At 34.7% G+C, this 6,000-nt stretch overlaps 1 non-coding gene across 1 annotated transcript; it reads right to left on the bottom strand.

Moving 5' to 3' along the window:
• Positions 1 to 2,498: 2,498 nt before the first annotated feature.
• Positions 2,499 to 2,572, bottom strand: TRNAN-AUU (transfer RNA asparagine (anticodon AUU)). Its single transcript has one exon. It is a non-coding gene; the product is annotated as a tRNA-Asn (tRNA).
• Between the last annotated feature and the right edge of the window lie 3,428 nt (positions 2,573 to 6,000).

Raw genomic sequence — 6,000 nt, forward strand, 5'->3', positions numbered from 1 at the left:
ACCCACTGCTAAATTGTGCTTCCTAGCTGTTTTTTATAAAATCACTGAATCAAATCTAACTCTGATTACATCAGAGAAGGCCAGGTACCCTACACAATAAGAGGGGGTTTGAAATGTTGACTTGTCTACTTAAATATCACCAAAATGTGATCACAAGGTCAATTATGTCCCTGGGTGGGATTGAACCACCAACCTTTTGGTTAATAGCCGAACACACTAACCGATTGCGCCACCGAGACACTTTGCAAACAGTACATACTGACAAAGGCTAATAAGCATACATCTAGAACGTTTCCTAGAAAAACATTAAAAAATCAATAATCTGGAGAGTTTTTGTAAGATGTTTCTTCCATCAACCAACGAATAAACACATTGGTACTTTCCCATGATGAGTGAGTGCTTCAGGATCTCTTGCACTGACATGGGCAGCAGAGTACTGCAATGGAAGCATGCTGGACCCATAACCCAGAGGTAGGCAGATTGAAACTATCCTTTGCTATATGCATTTTTTTTGTTAATTTAAGTAATCAAAACTGGGATTGATATTTTTGCTCTTTTATTTTTACTTAAAGTACAAAAACTTTTACCATTTTAATTTGTTTTAATAGTATATTGACAGTATAGTTTTCTTTCAAAAATCCACTTAATTTTCTTTACCCTGTTATTAAAATGGTAATTGACAAAAAAACTACATTGTCACCAGAAGAGCAATACAAAATGTACAAGTGATATATTAAAATCATCTTTCCAGCTTGAATTTCAATGATGCATTGGGGCAACAATTTTGTGAGAAACATCTTCACCCTTAAATAAAGATTTTCGTAATTCCTTACCTGTGTGCTAATTAGATATCACCTTGTTTTCACATTAAACAGACTTCCACATGAGAAAGCAGCAAGGATGCAGTGGCGTTTATGTTTCCTGGTGTCAACCTGTATTATTTCAGTAGACATTGAAATGAGGATGCATCTTGCTGCCTTTCCAATGAAGCAAGTTTAATTTAGTAATAGGTGAAAAACCATCCTTACAAAGGTGTTAATCAGAGACTTGGCTTTGTGGACACTTTTCAGAGAACAAATTTGTTAGCATAAAAATAAAGCCAGAAAATGAAGAGCTGTTTAATCACTCAATTGGATTTTTCTGCCAGCATATTTTTTTTCTCTGCAACCCACTGCTAAATTGTGCTTCCTAGCTGTTTTTTATAAAATCACTGAATCAAATCTAACTCTGATTACATCAGAGAAGGCCAGGTACCCTACACAATAAGAGGGGGTTTGAAATTTTGACTTGTCTACTTAAATATCACCAAAATGTGATCACAAGGTCAATTATGTCCCTGGGTGGGATTGAACCACCAACCTTTTGGTTAATAGCCGAACACACTAACCGATTGCGCCACCGAGACACTTTGCAAACAGTACATACTGACAAAGGCTAATAAGCATACATCTAGAACGTTTCCTAGAAAAACATTAAAAAATCAATAATCTGGAGAGTTTTTGTAAGATGTTTCTTCCATCAACCAATGAATAAACACATTGGTACTTTCCCATGATGAGTGAGTGCTTCAGGATCTCTTGCACTTACATGTGCAGCAGAGTACTGCAATGGAAGCATGCTGGACCCATAACCCAGAGGTAGGCAGATTGAAACTATCCTTTGCTATATGCATTTTTTTTTGTTAATTTAAGTAATCAAAACTGGGATTGATATTTTTGCTCTTTTATTTTTACTTAAAGTACAATAACTTTTACCATTTTAATTTGTTTTAATAGTATATTGACAGTATAGTTTTCTTTCAAAAATCCACTTAATTTTCTTTACCCTATTATTAAAATGGTAATTGACAAAAAAAACTACATTGTCACCAGAAGAGCAATACAAAATGTACAAGTGATATATTAAAATCATCTTTCCAGCTTGAATTTCAATGATGCATTGGGTCAACAATTTTGTGAGAAACATCTTCACCCTTAAATAAAGATTTTCTTAATTCCTTACCTGTGTGCTAATTAGATATCACCTTGTTTTCACATTAAACAGACTTCCACATGAGAAAGCAGCAAGGATGCAGTGGCGTTAATGTTTCCTGGTGTCAACCTGTATTATTTCAGTAGACATTGAAATGAGGATGCATCTTGCTGCCTTTCCAATGAAGCAAGTTTAATTTAGTAATAGGTGAAAAACCATCCCTACAAAGGTGTTAATCAGAGACTTGGCTTTGTGGACACTTTTCAGAGAACAAATTTGTTAGCATAAAAATAAAGCCAGAAAATAAAGAGCTGTTTAATCACGCAATTTGATTTTTTTGCCAGCATATTTCTTTTTCTCTGCAACCCACTGCTAAATTGTGCTTCCTAGATGTTTTTATAAAATCACTGAATCAAATCTAACTCTGATTACATCAGAGAAGGCCAGGTACCCTACACCATAACAGGGGGTATGAAATTTGACTTGTCTACTTAAATATCACCAAAATCTGATAACAAGGTTAATTACGTCCCTGGGTGGGATTGAACCACCAACCTTTTGGTTAATAGCCAAACACACTAACCGATTGCGCCACAGAGACACTTTGCAAAAAGTACATACTGACAAAGGCTAATAAGCATACATCTAGAACGTTTCCTAGAAAAACATTAAAAAATCAATAATCTGGAGAGTTTTTGTAAGATGTTTCTTCCATCAACCAACGAATAAACACATTGGTACTTTCCCATGATGAGTGAGTGCTTCAGGATCTCTTGCACTTACATGGGCAGCAGAGTACTGCAATGGAAGCATGCTGGGCCCATAACCCAGAGGTAGGCAGATTGAAACTATCCTCTGCTATATGCATTTTTTTTGTTAATTAAAGTAATCCAAAACTGGGATTGATATTATTGCTCTTTTATTTTTACTTAAAGTACAATAACTTTTACCATTTTAATTTGTTTTAATAGTATATTGACAGTATTGTTTTCTTTCAAAAATCCACTTCATTTTCTTTACCCTATTATTAAAATGGTAATTGACAAAAACAAACTACATTGTCACCAGAAGAGCAATACAAAATGTACAAGTGATATATTAAAATCATCTTTCCAGCTTGAATTTCAATGATGCATTGGGGCAACGATTTTGTGAGAAACATCTTCACCCTTAAATAAAGATTTTCTTAATTCCTTACCTGTGTGCTAATTAGATATCACCTTGTTTTCATATTAAACAGACTTCCACATGAGAAAGCAGCAAGGATGCAGTGGCGTTAATGTTTCCTGGTGTCAACTTGTATTATTTCAGTAGACATTGAAATGAGGATGCATCTTGCTGCCTTTCCAATGAAGCAAGTTTAATTTAGTAATAGGTGAAAAACCATCCTTACAAAGGTGTTAATCAGAGACTTGGCTTTGTGGACACTTTTCAGAGAACAAATTTGTTAGCATAAAAATAAAGCCAGAAAATGAAGAGCTGTTTAATCACTCAATTGGATTTTTCTGCCAGCATATTTTTTTTCTCTGCAACCCACTGCTAAATTGTGCTTCCTAGCTGTTTTTTATAAAATCACTGAATCAAATCTAACTCTGATTACATCAGAGAAGGCCAGGTACCCTACACAATAAGAGGGGGTTTGAAATGTTGACTTGTCTACTTAAATATCACCAAAATGTGATCACAAGGTCAATTATGTCCCTGGGTGGGATTGAACCACCAACCTTTTGGTTAATAGCCGAACACACTAACCGATTGCGCCACCGAGACACTTTGCAAACAGTACATACTGACAAAGGCTAATAAGCATACATCTAGAACGTTTCCTAGAAAAACATTAAAAAATCAATAATCTGGAGAGTTTTTGTAAGATGTTTCTTCCATCAACCAACGAATAAACACATTGGTACTTTCCCATGATGAGTGAGTGCTTCAGGATCTCTTGCACTGACATGGGCAGCAGAGTACTGCAATGGAAGCATGCTGGACCCATAACCCAGAGGTAGGCAGATTGAAACTATCCTTTGCTATATGCATTTTTTTTGTTAATTTAAGTAATCAAAACTGGGATTGATATTTTTGCTCTTTTATTTTTACTTAAAGTACAAAAACTTTTACCATTTTAATTTGTTTTAATAGTATATTGACAGTATAGTTTTCTTTCAAAAATCCACTTAATTTTCTTTACCCTGTTATTAAAATGGTAATTGACAAAAAAACTACATTGTCACCAGAAGAGCAATACAAAATGTACAAGTGATATATTAAAATCATCTTTCCAGCTTGAATTTCAATGATGCATTGGGGCAACAATTTTGTGAGAAACATCTTCACCCTTAAATAAAGATTTTCGTAATTCCTTACCTGTGTGCTAATTAGATATCACCTTGTTTTCACATTAAACAGACTTCCACATGAGAAAGCAGCAAGGATGCAGTGGCGTTTATGTTTCCTGGTGTCAACCTGTATTATTTCAGTAGACATTGAAATGAGGATGCATCTTGCTGCCTTTCCAATGAAGCAAGTTTAATTTAGTAATAGGTGAAAAACCATCCTTACAAAGGTGTTAATCAGAGACTTGGCTTTGTGGACACTTTTCAGAGAACAAATTTGTTAGCATAAAAATAAAGCCAGAAAATGAAGAGCTGTTTAATCACTCAATTGGATTTTTCTGCCAGCATATTTTTTTTCTCTGCAACCCACTGCTAAATTGTGCTTCCTAGCTGTTTTTTATAAAATCACTGAATCAAATCTAACTCTGATTACATCAGAGAAGGCCAGGTACCCTACACAATAAGAGGGGGTTTGAAATTTTGACTTGTCTACTTAAATATCACCAAAATGTGATCACAAGGTCAATTATGTCCCTGGGTGGGATTGAACCACCAACCTTTTGGTTAATAGCCGAACACACTAACCGATTGCGCCACCGAGACACTTTGCAAACAGTACATACTGACAAAGGCTAATAAGCATACATCTAGAACGTTTCCTAGAAAAACATTAAAAAATCAATAATCTGGAGAGTTTTTGTAAGATGTTTCTTCCATCAACCAATGAATAAACACATTGGTACTTTCCCATGATGAGTGAGTGCTTCAGGATCTCTTGCACTTACATGTGCAGCAGAGTACTGCAATGGAAGCATGCTGGACCCATAACCCAGAGGTAGGCAGATTGAAACTATCCTTTGCTATATGCATTTTTTTTTGTTAATTTAAGTAATCAAAACTGGGATTGATATTTTTGCTCTTTTATTTTTACTTAAAGTACAATAACTTTTACCATTTTAATTTGTTTTAATAGTATATTGACAGTATAGTTTTCTTTCAAAAATCCACTTAATTTTCTTTACCCTATTATTAAAATGGTAATTGACAAAAAAAACTACATTGTCACCAGAAGAGCAATACAAAATGTACAAGTGATATATTAAAATCATCTTTCCAGCTTGAATTTCAATGATGCATTGGGTCAACAATTTTGTGAGAAACATCTTCACCCTTAAATAAAGATTTTCTTAATTCCTTACCTGTGTGCTAATTAGATATCACCTTGTTTTCACATTAAACAGACTTCCACGTGAGAAAGCAGCAAGGATGCAGTGGCGTTAATGTTTCCTGGTGTCAACCTGTATTATTTCAGTAGACATTGAAATGAGGATGCATCTTGCTGCCTTTCCAATGAAGCAAGTTTAATTTAGTAATAGGTGAAAAACCATCCCTACAAAGGTGTTAATCAGAGACTTGGCTTTGTGGACACTTTTCAGAGAACAAATTTGTTAGCATAAAAATAAAGCCAGAAAATAAAGAGCTGTTTAATCACGCAATTTGATTTTTTTGCCAGCATATTTCTTTTTCTCTGCAACCCACTGCTAAATTGTGCTTCCTAGATGTTTTTATAAAATCACTGAATCAAATCTAACTCTGATTACATCAGAGAAGGCCAGGTACCCTACACCATAACAGGGGGTATGAAATTTGACTTGTCTACTTAAATATCACCAAAATCTGATAACAAGGTTAATTA

Source organism: Pseudophryne corroboree, unplaced genomic scaffold (genome assembly GCF_028390025.1).
Source record: "Pseudophryne corroboree isolate aPseCor3 unplaced genomic scaffold, aPseCor3.hap2 scaffold_2904, whole genome shotgun sequence".
Lineage (NCBI taxonomy): Eukaryota > Metazoa > Chordata > Amphibia > Anura > Myobatrachidae > Pseudophryne > Pseudophryne corroboree.